This window comes from Natator depressus, chromosome 7 (genome assembly GCF_965152275.1).
Source record: "Natator depressus isolate rNatDep1 chromosome 7, rNatDep2.hap1, whole genome shotgun sequence".
NCBI classification, from domain to species: Eukaryota; Metazoa; Chordata; order Testudines; family Cheloniidae; genus Natator; species Natator depressus.
The window spans coordinates 82,640,008-82,657,223 of NC_134240.1; the positions used below are offsets into that span (position 1 = coordinate 82,640,008).

At 47.5% G+C, this 17,216-nt stretch overlaps 1 protein-coding gene across 1 annotated transcript in view; it reads right to left on the reverse strand.

Moving 5' to 3' along the window:
• CDH23 (cadherin related 23) overlaps positions 1–17,216 on the reverse strand; it is a 552,537-nt gene that overhangs the window by 534,645 nt on the left and 676 nt on the right. The window lies entirely within an intron of this gene.

The window sequence follows — 17,216 nt, forward strand, 5'->3', positions numbered from 1 at the left end:
CTGGGGGCTGATGCAAAGCCTATTCAAGACACTGGGAGTCTTCGGTGGGCTTTGGATTAGGCCTTGAGAGAGTCTAATTTCACAGTTGAAGCTCCACTTCCAGGTCTTGGTGCTCCCTCAGCCCATGTAAGAGACCAGCAGCATTTTAGAACATTTAGTTTAGGTGCATGTTTATATATGGATGGGGGAAGCAGGTAGTTAATTTGAGGCGTGGCAGTGGGGGAGTGCAACTACCAAGCAACTATAGCTTTAAAAAAGTGGGACAAAAAACCATAGGGCCAATGTTTTAAATAGTCCAAAACAAGTAGGACTGTCCCAGGAGCATGCATTGCCCTTGACTGTAGAGGTCAAGGTAGCAAAGTCTCTAAATGCAGCTACTGATGAGCTGCTGAAGTAAGGTCAGAGAGCAATGACTTGAGAGACCCACCTGTAATAGGGAAATCTCTTAACATTCTGCTGGAATCAGTGTGGTGATAGAAAAACACTGATGCTTCCCCCTTGGGGCTCCCTTCCCATACAAATCAAACTGACAGGACAGTGGTAATTAGGAGTGAAGTCAGACTGGCTGGCCTGTGGACCTAGATGGAGAGAAATATACATACAGCTCATTAGGCAGCATGTGAACTTTGCAGATTGGCTTTAGGGTTAGGCTGCACAGACAAAACAGGAATTGCCACAACATGCACAACCCTGCACGTTTGCCTTATTCTAAAGTCACAGGACTAACTCTGACAAATCGCCCCTCTACTCCATTCCAACAGGCTGGCCCAGTCTCATGGATGTGGAGCCCCAGCTCCTGGAGTCATGTAGTTACCAGACATCTTTCATGTAAAAGTTTTAGCTCTCATGGTTGCAGAGAAATACTTGAACACATGAGCAGAGTGGGACCTAAGCTACTTCAAAAAACAGATGGCATATAAAAAAAAACCAAATTATTTTTACCATCTTACTTTTTGGAGGGGAGGAGAGAAATGATTTGTGACTTGTGAACATTTGGGAGTGGCAGTATAGTGGTAGGGAAATTGTCGGGGAGGGGAACAGGGGCACATTGCTTGGGGCATATGCCTGCATATTATGCTGTAAGTGGGTCTGTCTCCTCCACTCCCCACCAGCACCTCAGCCAACTTCCTTCCCAGTGCAGGTACCCCACTAGCCTCTTCACTTTTCTGGTAAAAGCCTTTATTTTTGCCTGGCTGGGCACAACTGAAAAGACAGGCCATTTCTATTTCAGCATCCTTACCATTCCAGGCTTGTCCTCACCAGAGAGGAGTGGAGAAGCTTCAGTTTTATCTTTGTTTTGTCTTGTATCCTCTGGCCACACCGTATATAAGTGCTGTGCAAAAACTGGCCTATATCACCTGGAAGTTTGGAAAGGTTCACGTGAATCTTTTATTTGGTTTCATTTCACATGGGTTCGCACTCTTGAATTTTGTAAGAATCCTTCACCAGTCTTACATCCGTTAGTGAAACAAATCAAAACACTCTAGCACTTCAGCTGGTTTTGCCTCAAAACGATGTGAAATGACCAGCTTTTCCCAGTTGCACTGTGAAATCATAAATTGACACAGGGTCATGATTCTGAACCCTCACAAAGAACCTAGGCTGAGCTCACAGATGGCAAAGAAACACAATCATCGGAATAGCATCATATGATTTGGGATAGAGCTAGTCCAAAACAAAAAATGAGGGGGGTGTTTCATTAAAAAAATTCAAAGGAATTTTAGAAATTTGAAAATCTGATTTTGTGACAAAAGTTTGCGCAAATCTGTTATAAGCCTGCCCTCAGAGGAGGGCAGTGGACAAAAGATTAACCAATACATGATAAATTCCCCTGCTGGTCCTTATTAAATGACTAAAGGATAAGGTTATTTAGAAAGACACTAGTCTACAACTGCTTTGTGGTAGACTTAGATTTACTGGGAATGGCTATGTTAAACGTACTGTTGGCTGCTGCTTGCAGGGAAAGACAGGTAATGGTGGAAAAGTTACCTTTTTCCATAACTGGTATTCTTCAAGATGTGTTGCTCGTGTCCATTCAACTTAGGTGTGTGTGCTTGCCACATGCTCTGGTGCTGGAAGTTTTTCCCTCAGCAGTTTCCATAGGGAACTGGCTCTGGTGCCCCCTGGAGTGGTGCGCATATGCCATGGTATAAGGGGTGCCCCTGGCCCCCTCCACTCTCAGTTCCTTCTTGCCAGAAACTCCAGCGGGGGAGGAGGGCGGGTCATGGAATGGAGATGAGTAATGCATCTCAAAGAACACCAGTTACGGAAAAAGGTAACTGTCTTTTCTTCTTCGAGTGATTGCTCATGTCCATTAAACTTAGGTGACTCCCAGCAGTACCCCTGGAGGTAGGTAAGGAGTTCAGACATGTAGATTGCAATATAGCTCTGCCAAACCCAGCATCCTCCCTGGCCTGCCGAGTGATGGCGTAGTGGGCCATGAACGTGTGTACCGAGGACCGCGTCATGGCTTTACACATGTCCTGGATCGGAATGTGTACCAGGAAGGCCACAGAGGATGCCTGTGCTCTAGTTGAGTGGGCTCTGATGCTTGGTGGCAAAGGGACTCCTGCTAACTCATAGCAGGTCCGAATGCAAGAGGTGATCCAGTTAGAAATCCTTTGTGTGGACACTGGGAGGCCCTTCATTCCATCAGCTGTAGAGATGAAAAGCTAAGTCAACTTACAGAAAGGGTTTTGTCCAATCTAGGTAGAAAGCCAGAGCCCTTCTTATGTCCAAAGCGTGAAAGCGCCTCTCTTCATGAATCTCATGGGGCTTAGGGCAGAAGACCGGAAGAAATTGTCCTGGTTCATGTGGAAAGTGGACACCACCTTGGGGAGGAAGGCCGGGTGGGGCCGGAGCTGGACCTTGTCCTTATAGAAGACCATGTACGGCGGTTCTGAGGTCAGGGGTCGCAGCTCGGAGACTTGCCTCGCTGACATCACCAGGAAAGTACCTTTCATGATAGGTGAGATAGGGAGCAAGAGGCCAAAGGCTCAAAGGGTAGGCCCGGGAGCCTGGACAGAACCAAGTTGAGATCCCACTAAGGGGCCGGGGACTGCACTTGAAGAAAGAGCCTCTCGAGGCCTCTAAGGAACCTGACAGTCATGTCATGGGAGAACACAGTCTACCCTGGATTGGCGGATGAAAGGCTGAAATAGCCAGATGTATCCTGATAGGAGTGCACCTGGCCCTAGTTCCTTAAATGAAGCAGGTAGTCCAAGATACCCCGTTCGGCTGCCCAGTGGGAGAACCTCGTCCACTTTGCCAGGTAGGTCTGCATAGTCGAGGGCTTTCTACTCTCAAGGAGGACCTTCTAGAGCCTGTCCAAACAGGCCTGTTCATCCAGGTTCAGCCACACAACATCCACACCGTGAGGTGGAAGGATGCGAGGTTGGGGTGCAAGAGTCGGCCGTGATCCTGTCGGACCAGGAGGTCCGGTCAGTTCGGCAGGGGCCAGGGAGGGATCGCTGACAAGCTTGATAGCGTCCCAAACCAGTGCTGGCAAGGCCACACCAGGGAAATCTTGATAACCTGCATTTTGTCCCTCCTGATTTTCACTAGGACCTTGCTGATGAGTGGAATCGGAGGGAATGCATACATCAGGCTTCCTGCCCATGGCAGGAGGAAGGTGTTGGAGAGGGAGCCCATGCCTTGGCTTGGAGCAAAACCTGTGGCACCACCTGTTTTGCCTGGTGGCGAACAAATCCACTTGGGGAGGATTCTGTGGTTGATCCAGAAGTCCCAGAGATGGAGTGCCCCTTGGCAAAGAGCTGAGGATCATGCTCCACCTTGCCTGTTGATATAGAATATCGAGGCTGTGTTGTCAGTGAGGACTCTGATCACTCTGCCCAACAGGCGAGGTAGGAAGACCGTGCATGCTCTGCACACTGCCCTGAGCTCTTTGACATTTATGTATAATGTCGATTCCTCTGGGGACCACATACCTTAGGTCTGGAGGGTGCCGAGGTGCACCCTGCAGCTGAGGTCCAAGGCATCAGAAACTAAGTCGACTGAGTGAGGAGTGCTGACAAAGGGAACTCCTTCCAGAACTTTCCCGGGGTCGGTCCACCATCTCAGCGAGGTAAGTACCATCACAGGGATGGTGACAACCTTCTCCAGGTAGTCCCTGGACTGGAAGTAGACTGTCGCCAGCCGTTGCTGTAGGGGTCGCATCCGGCATGGAGCACCTAGTAGGCATAGGCAAACCCTGGCCGTGGTCAGGGGCAATGTGGAGACTTCCACGATGAGGTCCGTCAGTGCCCTGAATTTCTCCACCAGCAAGAATGCCTTGGTGTGGTCGAGTCGAGCACCGCGCCAATGAACTCTATCCTCTGTATTAGTGGATTTTTTTGTCATTCACCAACAGGCCAAGGTGTCAGCACACGGCTAGCAGCATGACGATGTCCCCTTGAACCAGGAGTTGTCCTTGACAAGCTAGTCATTGCAGTACGGGAAGATCTGGATAACTCACGTCTGAGGTAAGCCGCCATCGCCGACATGCACTTGGGAAATACCCGTGGTGCTGTCGCTAGGCCAAACGAAGGACCGCAAACTGATAGTGGTCAGGACCTACCGTGAACTGGAGGAAGCGTCTGTGTCCCTAGAAGATGGCAATGTGGAAGTACGCATCTTTCAGATTGAGGGCAGCATACCAGTCTCCCAGATCCAGGGATGGGATGATGGAAGCCAGGGAGACCAGGCAGAACTTCAGTTTCAATAAGTAGCTGTTCAAGCCCTGCAGGTCTAGTATGGGCCGCAGACCGCCCTTGGATTTGGGGATTAAAAAGTATCAGGAATAGAACCTCCACAGGAACTACCTCCACTGTATCCAACCGTAGTAGACCCTCTACCTCCTGTATGAGAAGATTCTTGTGAGAGGAGTCCCTGAAGAGGGATGGGGGGTTGGAAGTAACTGAAGAGTGTAATCCTGCACCCCCGTATTGAGGGCCCATTGGTCTGATATTATAGACACCCATACAGGGAGGAAGGAAGAAAGGTGATTGGCAAACAGAGGGGAGGAAGGATCCGGGGAACAGTCCGGTATGTTGCCATTGGGAGTACCCTCAAAAAGGGCGCTTGCCCGTCAGCTTACTGCAGGTTGAGCCTGCCTGAGATGTAGATGGGGGTTCGTGGCCAGGACACCTTTTGTAGCCCCTGGATCTTTTGAGGGGAGGCTCCTGGAGAGGGTGGCACCCCTGGCTCTGAGGCTGCTGTGGCTTAAACCACTTGCAGGCAGGGCCGGGGATGTACAGGCCCAGTATTTTTAGGGTCGTGTGGGAATCTTTCAGGCCATGGAGTTTAATGTCTGTCTGTCCTGTGAACAGGGCATGCCCATCAAAAGGGAAGTCTTTCATTGAGCCTTCGAGGAAAGACCAGAAAGGAGCAGCCATGAAGCTCTGCGCAATGAGATGGCTGATGCCATGGTATGGGTGATGGTGTCCGTAGTGTCCAATGCTGCCTGGAGAGCTGCTCTGGCTGCAGTCGTGCCCTCGTCCAGGATCACCCGCAACTCCTTCCTAGAAGCCTCAGGGAGGGCGCCCTCGAACTTGGTCGTGGCCTGCCACATATTAGAAACATAGTGGCCTAGTAAGGCCTGATGATTGGCAACCCACAACTGTAGACTAGAGGACGAATAAACTTTACGCACAACCAAGTCTAGTCTCCTTGAGTCTTTATTCTTAGGTGTAGTCCCCCGTTGACCCTCTCTCTCCCTGTGGTTGACTGCCTCTACCACTAGGGATTTGGGAGCAGGGTGGGTATAAAGGTACTCATGGCCCTTGGATGGCACAAAGTACTTGTGCTCCCCCCTCTTGGAAATCAGAGACAAGGAGGAGGGGGTTTGCCAGAGGGCATTTGTAATTTTAGCAACCACCTCATGTTAGGGGCAAAGCTGCCACGGGGCAGAGAACATTAAAGAGGGAGTCTGTGGGTTCCTCTAACTCCTCCACCTGCAGGCCGAGGTTGATAGCAATCCTCTTTAACAGCTCCTGATGCACCTTAGTATCATCCTGGGGCACCGGTGGAAGGGGCCCCAATGTGGCCCTGTCTGGTGACGAGGAGGAGGAAACTGGTACCACGGCGTACTCCGCAACCATAGGTGGTCCAGTGGCTTGCTCGCCCACCCACTTCCTCCTGTGCCTGCGGGGTCCCGGCAGCCAAGGCCTCTTGGGCTGGACAGGGGCAGGAAAGGGCAGTAGCTGGTCTCTCCAAAGCTCCGGATACCGAGCAGGCAGCCTGAGAGGGCTGAGTGAACCCCCATGGGTACCACTGTGCCGACCACAAAGTCTGAGGCCACGGGCCTGCCAATGTAGTCTGCACCGTAGGTGCCAGAGGCTGTCCAGCCGCGAGAGAACCTTGCTCTGAACCTGAGTCAGAGCCCGAGCGGTAGTGTCCCTGTGACCGAGATGGGGTTGATTGGTGGCTCTGTCCCGATTGGTACGGGTCCCCCCCCCTCCCAGAATTTGATCTGGCTGACCTCAACCAGCACCTGGCTCAGGGCCTCGGTGACCAGTGGCGCTCAGCAGATCCGTGATGGCACTGAATGAGCAGTACTGGGATGTGGAGCAGGATCAGGAACTAGAGTGGGCCTGGCGTCATGAAGATGTAGCCACACGTGGTGATGCTGCCCTGGGGGATCGGTGATGATCCGGGGAATGGTACTGTCAGTCCCTCGACCTGTCCCTAGAGCGGTCCCTCAGTGCCACAGAGATTCTGGGTGCAGACTCCGAAACTCCTGCTGGGGGGTGCATGTCTCCAGAGGTCTGTGCCTGGTTACCAGCGAGCCACGCCTTGAGCCTTTCTACCCTTGTCTGAGGTCCAGAGACCAGATGGGGCTGCGAAGCTTCTGCCTATCATATTCCGAAGCGTGTCAGTTGTGAGAGGGTGACCGTTGGTGGGACGTTTTCTGCGACGGGAAGTGCTGCCAAAGAGGTGGAGACTGTGGTGATCCCAACGTGGGTTTACCCTGGGCCCGGGACCCCGCAGGGGGCGGAGTGAGAGGCACATAATGTCTTGTGCTGCTTGCAAGGCCTCTGGTGTGGACAGCACCTGGAGCTGAGGAGGACCTCCGCCACTATCGGGGGTAGCCGGTGGGGAGTGGGCTGGGCTACACTGCTCAACCTGAGCTGGGGCCCCGAATCCTGAAGGGGGTGAAAAGGTGCCCGAAACAGGGCCTTGGTCCACCCCAGACTTGTTTTTTTTCTTACGGGAAGCTGGAGACCTTCCTTGTCCCGTCTTCCTGGGCTTCTTGGCTGGAGACCAGTGCCGGCTCATAGATGGGACTGGCAGGGCGCCGTGCACGGAGATCACGGTGCTCGGTGCCGAATCAGAGCGCTGCTCCAGCATCGGGGTAAGGGCAGACTCCAGCAGGAGCACCTTCAAACGAAGGTCACGCTCCTTCTTTGTCCTGGGCTTGAAGGACTTGCAGATTTTCCACTTCTCACTAATGTGACCTTCGACCAAGCACCGTAATAAACAACTATTATGGGGCTCGCTAATGGGCATGGGCCTTTTACAGCGATCGCAGGGTTTAAAGCCTGGGGACTGGGGCATGCCCCATCCTGAGGCAAAGTCCCTTTAGGGACCTACTAGGTCTCTAACTTAACAAATAGGTTGAACTAAACTAGAGGGAAACTATATACAATAATATTTGCAAGAGGCAAATGAGTTTGAATGAACGAGAAGTAACACATCTAGCTGAAGCAGCACCAGTCACTGGTGGCAAGAAGGAACTGAGGGTGGAGGGAGCTGGCAGTGCCCTATATGCTGCAGCATACGTGTGCCACTCCAGGGGGTGCCAGAGCCAGTCCCCTACAGATACTGCTGAGGGAAAAACTTCTGGCATGGGTGCATGTGGCAAGCGCACACACACCTAAGTTGAATGGACATGAGCAATCACTTGAAGGTGGTAAATTTTCCTCAGTATTTCTGGAGTACTGATCAATGCTAAATTGAAGCAGGATAGTTCATTTGCTCGCTCGTCTTTATTCTGGTAGATTGCAATGAGAATATAATTCTTGAATTTTAAACCAGGCTTAACAATTTAATTCCCCATTAAACACATATATAAGTGCCAAAAAATTGTTTAAACAAAATCAAGAACATAATTGTTGTTACTACTATTTCCACCAAGGCATCTGTAAGAATGACTTTGGCATTACAGAACATAATTATTCTATATTTGGAATTTATATGCCCCACCTCTACCCGTATCACCATGGTATTTGAATACCTCCTAATTTTTAAGATACAACACCCCTGGAAGGTAAGGAACTGCTATTGTCCCCATTTTACAGGTGAAGAACTGAAGAACAGAGCAATTAAGTGCCTTGGCTCAAGATCACACGGGAAGTCTGTGGCAGAACTTGGGTTTCCCAAGTCCCAGGCTGGTGCCCTAACCACTACCCTGTCCTGCCTCTCTTAATGCATATAGCTTTGGGTTTTGCTTGGATTCTTCATCAGAGCTTTTCTATCTTTCTGTTAAAAGGGCAATCTTCTTTATGTAATGATTTCCATGCTCAGTTATTTGCAGTTTAGAAGCTTGAAAATAATCTCTCTACCCCGCTTGACAAGCATGAATTCCTTTTTCCCCATCTCAGAGCGTCTAAAGGAACTGAAGTAAACTGCAGCCTTTTGGTTTGTGCTACCAACGCTGGATTCATTTGCGTTGGAAGGAACCTCTAGCCCCCTCACTAATTATTCCTTCTGAGAGCTGGGTGTCAGGCCTAGCCTGGAATATCTTCAACAACAGTGGCTGTATAAATATGTTTGCCAGGTCATTGCATTGCTCTGCAAAGCCACCTTTCTTCAAAGGCACTTTTTGCTTAGTATTTCTGTTGCCATTCTTCTATACTCCTCAGTTTGATCTCTCTTGCACAGCACAGCAATGCACACAATGCATCACATGGCTTTGCCCATGTTGTATACATAAAGAATTACTTCCCAGCTGTTATTTGCAATACCCTATAAATTATGTGTCTCTCTTTGCAGCAGCATCACAGCACATGCTCAAATTGTCATTGCCTTAGATCTTCTGGGGTGTTATATTCTGACCAGGATTCTTCCATTTTATATTTATGTCTGATTCAGTCTCCTACGCTGAACCTTTATTGATTTCCCCTCTCCCCTCATTTATCTAACTCTCTTAGATTAATAACACTGTAAAAGGTAAGAGAGAAATCCCTCCTTGTTTGCATCACCTGTAAGTTCAGTAAGCAGTCTCTCTGCATCTTCCTCCAGCTCATGTGAAGGTATTGCATTATAACTGGCTCCAAAACTCTTTGAGCCTACCTCACTACCCTTCCTATAATTACTCTGAGCCTCCAACAATGTGTTTATCTGAGATGCAGTCTGGTCTAATAATCAGAAGAGGATTGGCATAGTCAGAAGTTGTGGATTCCATTACTACTTACTGTTCTTTTACTCCATCAGACATTGCCTTCAAATTTTGTGAGCACAGTTTTGATTGCAACAGCCAGGCAAATGATGTCAGTTACACTACTCATTAATTGCTGGCATAAAAGCAGAGGCCAGGTTTAAGCTTCTTATTTTTTCCCTCCATCTCTCTGATATCATGGAATCATAGAATATCAGGGTTGGAAGGGACCTCAGGAGGTCATCTAGTCCAACCCCCTGCTCAAAGCAGGACCAATCCCCGACTAAATCATCCCAGCCAGGGCTTTGTCAAGCCTGACCTTAAAAACTTCTAAGGAAGGGGATTCCACCACCTCCCTAGGTAACGCATTCCAGTGTTTCACCACCCTCATAGTGAAAAAGTTTTTCCTAATATCCAACCTAAATCTCCCCCACTGCAACTTGAGACCATTACTCCTTGTTCTGTCACCTGCTACTACTGAGAACAGTCTAGAGCCATTCTCTTTGGAACCCCCTTTCAGGTAGCTGAAAGCAGCTATCAAATCCCCCCTCATTCTTCTCTTCTGAAGACTAAACATCCCCAGTTCCCTCAGCCTCTCCTCATAAGTCATGTGTTCCAGTCCCCTAATAATTTTTGTTGCCCTACGCTGGACTCTTTCCAATTTTTCCACATCCTTCTTGTAGTGTGGGGCCCCAAACTGGACACAGTACTCCAGATGAGGCCTCACCAATGTCGAATAGAGGGGAACGATCACGTCCCTCGATCTGCTGGCAATGCCCCTACTTATACAGCCCAAAATGCCATTGGCCTTCATGGCAACAAGGGCACACTGTTGACTCATATCCAACTTCTTGTCCACTGTAACCCCTAGGTCCTTTTCTGCAGAACTGCTGCCGAGCCATTCGGTCCCTAGTCTGTAGCGGTGCATGGGATTCTTCCGTCCTAAGTGCAGGACTCTGCACTTGTCCTTGTTGAACCTCATCAGATTTCTTTTGGCCCAATCCTCCGATTTGTCTAGGTCCCTCTGTATCCTATCCCTACCCTCCAGCGTATCTACCACTCCTCCCAGTTTAGTGTCATCTGCAAACTTGCTGAGGGTGCAATCCACACCATCCTCCAAATCATTTATGAAGATATTGAACAAAACTGGACCCAGGACCGACCCCTGGGGCACTCCACTTGATACCGGCTGCCAACTAGACATGGAGTCATTGATCACTACCCGTTGAGCCCGACAATCTAGCCAGCTTTCTATCCACCTTATAGTCCATTCATCCAGCCCATACTTCTTTAACTTGCTGGCAAGAATACTGTGGGAGACCGTGTCAAAAGCTTTGCTAAAGTCAAGGAACAACACGTCCACTGCTTTCCCTTCATCCACAGAGAATGGATGGATCTCGTCATAGAAGGCAATTAGATTAGTCAGGCATGACTTGCCCTTGGTGAATCCCTGCTGACTGTTCCTCATCACTTTCCTCTCCTCTAAGTGCTTCAGAATTGATTCCTTGAGGATCTGCTCCATGATTTTTCCAGGGACTGAGGTGAGGCTGACTGGTCTGTAGTTCCCAGGATCCTCCTTCTTCCCTTTTTTAAAGATGGGCACTACATTAGCCTTTTTCCAGTAATCTGGGACCTCCCCTGATCGCCATGAGTTTTCAAAGATAATGGCCAATGGCTCTGCAATCACATCCGCCAACTCCTTTAGCACTCTCGGATGCAATGCATCCGGCCCCATGGACTTGTGCTTGTCCAGTTTTTCTAAATAGTCCCGAACCACTTCTTTCTCCATAGAGGGCTGGTCACCTTCTCCCCATGCTGTGCTGCCCAGTGCAGTAGTCTGGGAACTGACCTTGTTCGTGAAGACAGAAGCAAAAAAAGCACTGAGTACATTAGCTTTTTCCACATCCTCTGTCCCTAGGTTGCCTCCCTCACTCAGTAAGGGGCCCACACTTTCCTTGACTTTCTTCTTGTTGCTAACATACCTGAAGAAACCCTTCTTGTTACTCTTAACATCTCTTGCTAGCTGCAACTCCAGGTGTGATTTGGCCTTCCTGATTTCACTCCTGCAAGCCCGAGCAATATTTTTATACTCATCCCTGGTCATTTGTCCAATCCTCCACTTCTTGTAAGCTTCTTTTTTGTAATTAAGAGCAGCAAGGATTTCACTGTTAAGCCAAGCTGGTCGCCTGCCATATTTACTATTCTTTCTACACACCGGGATGGTTTGTCCCTGTAACCGCAATAAGGATTCTTTAAAATACAGCCAGCTCTCCTGGACTCCTTTCCCCCTCATGTTATTCTCCCAGGGGATCTTGCCCATCAATTCCCTGAGGGAGTCAAAGTCTGCTTTTCTGAAGTCCAGGGTCTGTATTCTGCTGCTCTCCTTTCTTCCTTGTGTTAGGATCCTGAACTCGACCATTTCATGGTCACTGCCTCCCAGGTTCCCATCCACTTTTGCTTCCCCTACTAATTCTTCCCAGTTTGTGAGCAGCAGGTCAAGAAGAGCTCTGCCCCTAGTTGGTTCCTCCAGCACTTGCACCAGGAAATTGTCCCCTACATTTTCCAAAAACTTCCTGGATTGCCTGTGCACCGCTGTATTGCTCTCCCAGCAGATATCAGGGTGATTGAAGTCTCCCATGAGAACCAGGGCCTGCGATCTAGTAACTTCTGCAAGTTGCCGGAAGAAAGCCTCATCCACCTCATCCCCCTGGTCTGGTGGTCTATAGTAGACTCCCACCACGACATCACCCTTGTTGCTCACACTTCTAAACTTAATCCAGAGACTCTCAGGTTTTTCTGCAGTTTCATACTTGAGCTCTGAGCAGTCATGCTGCTCTCTTACATACAGTGCAACTCCCCCACCTTTTCTGCCCTTCCTGTCCTTCCTGAACAGCTTATATCCATCCATGACAGTACTCCAGTCATGTGAGTTATCCCACCAAGTCTCTGTTATTCCAATCACATCATAATTCCTTGACTGTGCCAGGACTTCCAGTTCTCTCTGCTTGTTTCCCAGGCTTCGTGCATTTGTATATAGGCACTTGAGGTAACCTGCTGATCGCCCCTCTTTCTCAGTATGAGGCAGGAGCCCTCCCCTCACCGACGTTCCTGCCTGTCCTTCCTCCCGGTATCCCGTTTTCCCACTTACCTCAGGGCTTTGGTCTCCTTCCCCCGGTGAACCTAGTTTAAAGCCCTCCTTACTAGGTTAGCCAGCCTGCTTGCGAAGATGCTCTTCCCTCTCTTCATTAGGTGGAGCCCGTCTCTGCCTAGCACTCCTTCTTGGAACACCATCCCATGGTCAAAGAATCCAAAGCCTTCTCTCCGACACCACCTGCATAGCCATTCGTTGACTTCCACGATTCGACGGTCTCTACCCAGGCCTTTTCCTTCCACGGGGAGGATGGACGAGAACACCATTTGCACCTCAAACTCCTTTTTCCTTCTTCCCAGAGCCACGTAGTCCGCAGTGATCTGCTCAAGGTCATTCTTGGCAGTATCATTGGTGCCCACGTGAAGAAGCAGGAAGGGGTAGCGATCTGAGGAATTGATGAGTCTTGGCAGTCTCTCCGTCACATTGCGAATCTTAGCTCCTGGCAAGCAGCAGACTTCTCGGTTTTCCCGGTCGGGGCGGCAGATAGATGACTCAGTCCCCCTGAGGAGAGAGTCCCCGACCACCACCACCCGCCTCCTTCTCTTGGGAGTGGTGGTCATGGAACCCCCAACCCTAGGACAGTGCATCCCATGCCTTCCAATCGGTGGAGTCTCCTTCTGCTCTCTTCCCTCAGATGTATCATCTGGTCCACTCTCCACATTAGTACCTGTGGAGAGAACATGAAAATGGTTACTTACCTGTATCTGCCCTGCTGGTACATGGACATTACCCTTTTTTCTTCTGGAGGTCACATGATGCCAAATTTCTTCACCATCCTTCTGTCCCCGATGTGCAGCCTGCTCTGAATCTTCAGAACCTTGTGCCCGTAGAAGCCTATCCTGACATCCGTCCAGGAAATCTTCAGTTTCTCTTATGCAACGCAGGGTCGATACCTGTTGCTCCAGACCTTGAACCTTCTCTTCCAGTATGGAGACCAGCTTGCACTTTGTACAGACAAAGTCGCACCTGTTCTGTGGAAGAAACACAAACATAGCACATCCAGTGCAGGTCACAACAGCTGAACACCCCCCATCCATATTACCTTCCTTCTACGAGCTTCCTCAGGAGTTGTAGTAATTATATATTATAATTACAATATAATTATACAATATTGTAATAATTACAATATTATAAGGATAATATAATTATACAATAAATACAATACAATATAATAATTATATATTGTTGGTGTAATACTTAACATGCTTGTAAGGCTAACAGTGCTTGTAGAACCTCTCTAGCTTAGAGATCCTTCTATAAAAAGTTGCTATGGAAGTATAAAGGCATTAAAATAAACATATAGTAAGGAAGATAAATTGAGAGTGGATACAGGAGAATCACGGTAAGAGAGTGCCAAGACTTTACAGAGGTCAGCAATCGCATTTCAAAAGCTCTCTCAGGACAAAACAATGACAATACTCGGGTTCAAATCAGAGTTCAGTATACATTTGGGCTGTGTGTGTATATAAATCCTTGTTCTTGGCTTCTCATCCTCTGGTTCAGTAAAGATATCACCAAATGCATAAGTAGTAATGGGGGAAACCAATCACAAGACGTGGCTGAAAATGCATTCCGTTGATCAGTCTTGGAAGTGGAAAGCTTGCTTAGACTCTATGTCAAAGTAAAATTCATGTACTTCAGACTCCAGCATTTAGCCAGTACCAAATTAATTTTATTAGTAATGCTATGAGACAATTAGGGTTCTGTTTCAAGAGGTAATAACTCATTTCCCTTTTTAACTGTGGACAGAATCAGAGTAAGTGCAAAATAGTCAGTTAATAAGCAATCCCTCTCAAGGATCATGTTCTCTCTTAATACTATATATCCTACTCACAATTAGGAAGATTTAAAAGAAGGAACATGGAGCAGGTGGCTTCATATTTTAAAAACGCATTGAGAACACTTTTAGACACCAATAGCAAGTACATCAGAGAACTGCAAAGCAACCCTTGAGCTGAAGTCCTTTCAGTCTTAAGCATCTGAAATAAATTTTAGCATTAGGAAGAGCGCCTTGTTACTGTCACAGAGTCACCGCGCCGATGCTCTGGAACTGCTCTGTAAGAGCCAGTCAGGACTCTGGCAAAGCATGCCACTGTTGCCAGGGCAAGAAGCCTACATGGCTTCGGCCTTCCTGTGTCTGAAATTCAGAACATTCAACATCCATGTGCTCCCCGCAGCGAGTCCACCTGAACGGGGATCCTGGGGAAACCAAAGGGCCCTGCACCCCAACTCTGCAGTCAGCCATGACTCTCAGCCAGCGTTGTAAAACAGAAGGTTTATTAGTTGACAGGTACACAGCATAGAACAGAACTTGTTAGCACAGAAATCAGTGAGTTTTAGCCAAGTCTATCTTGGGGGAACCCCAGGCCAGATGGCTTGGACTCCCCCTCTTTCAGTACCCCACAGCAGACTGCCCTGGACCCTGCCTTTCGACACGCCTGTTGCTCCTCCTCCGCTCTTTGTCCTGCTTCCTGGGCAAAATGTCACCTGGTTGCATCCCCCTCCTGGTTCTCAGGTTACGAGAGGTATCGGCCATCTGCCCCGAGGGCCTCCGCAAAAGCCACACCCCCAATTCCAATCATGTAGGCACTGGTGCAGTACACAGGGAAACTGAGGTACACACAGTATTAGTACAGGACAGTAAGACTCACATGCAACATAACAACGTAAAAAAACCCACTTTGTCACAGTTACATTCAGCCCCGCCCAGAGCTGTCAACAGGCAATATTTTACTTATGGCTCTAAATTTGCAGACACAAGAGATTGTATTTAGGCATCTACATGATTTGCAGTTGCAATCAGCTAATTAGAAAATCTAATGCCATTGTTTGTGTCTGTACGATTGACTGCAGGTATAAAACTGGATGCCGGGTTTAAGTCTCTTTTTAAAAATATCTAACCCCGAATGGAAGTTATATACATATATATTCCAACACAGTTTTATTCCAGGCTCCGGTTTTTCCTGCAAAGAGAATGAAAATTATCTGATATTGCATGGGGCTTATGTGAAATAGGCAAAAATTTTAGTGGGAAATAGTTAAGACCACAAATGTCACCTTTATGCCTTTATCTGTTAAAGGGAATTTGAGTTCAGCTCTCCCGAGATGACAGACTAGTGCAGTACCCTGCTACACCACACAAAGGCTCCTAAATCTTCACAACATTGCAGAGGTGACAGGCACCAGTACGAATCAAGTCCTATTTTGGTTTAAAACAATATTACACACACACACCCACGCCTTGGGCTTCTGCAGAATGGTTGTCAGTGGTAGAGGTGCATTTAAACCATACCACCTAGTCATTTAGCTACCCTTTAGAATCTAAACAAAAATGGAATTTAACATGTAGCAGCGTTGGCCAGGCTGTACTATATTTCCACGCAATGAAGGCCAAAGGATTAGTTCCTCGTGAAATGACAGTATTCATTTCAATTTTTTAATGCCTATGCCATGCAAAGTCACATGCTGTAAAGCTTCTCCTTCTGCATCACATGCCCTGTGAATTTTCCACTCATGTCTGGATTTTATGTTTTAAAATTACCTATAAAGCTGAACTGTATGTGTGTTACCAATGATCCCAGACTAAATACTGAAAAAACACTTAGTTCAGTCTCAATAACTGCTGTCAGTCATGGTAGGTTATATGCTAGCCATGTATTATTCTCTATATAAAGTAATGAAAGCCAGCAGTAGGTAGACACTTTGTGAAACTCTCAGCTATCAAAACTGAACTTCAATTTTTAAAACCTTATCTACTGTTATTGCCCACACAGACCACAAAAAAGGAAGAGACTCCAGAACACAGGGCACTGGCTTCAGCAACTAGTCAAGATTACTTTCCAATTAATATTCTGTCCAGTGTTAAATAGTAAAAAACTAAAATATATCTTTCAAGTTTTAATTCCTAACTATTCATACCAAATCCTGAAAGCCTTTAAATAATCATCGCAGAAGGCACTGCATTGGCAGCAGCATGGCATCTGGCCACGCCATCCTGACAAAACCTTTTGACTTACTGGCACTAACTCTAGGCAAGTTCTAACTCCCAAGACTATTCATCCCATAGCATCTCCACCATGAGTACTAGTTGTGGTGGCATTTTTTTGGCACATGAACGCCGGCACATCAGGAACTCAAAGGACAGACTGAAATCTAAAGAAGTTACCAGCTAAGGGTGAGTTACCAGCAAAAGTTTCGATATTCCTCTTTCAATTCTTTGGGACAACAAATCCCGACGGAAACATTTTCCCATAGTTATTTTCCCCAGAGGCATTCAATTGTAATGACAAATTATAAAATTAGGCTGCCAGTTAATCTCCTTTTACAGCATTTATCCATCCAATTTTAGAGTAAAAATATAATCAGAACCATATTTAGTTTAGTTTGTGCTTCATCTAAATTTCATATATACATTTAAAAAGCCATCCCCTTTGGAGACAATCTTTTTGCTTTATAACATCTCCTCATTCCGATAACAGTATAGGCCAAATTTATCTAATGCCAGATCACCAGTGTAATCTTTCCCTTCCCTCACAGCCAGTCCACTTGAATTAACCGGGGTCTCAATGTTTTTCATACAGTGAATTTAGTAAACATCATAAAGTGCTCCCGCTAATAAATCTTTTTTTAATAAAATTTCCTCCTTTCAACACACACTGTAGAACTTTTAAAATAGCAGCAAAATTTATC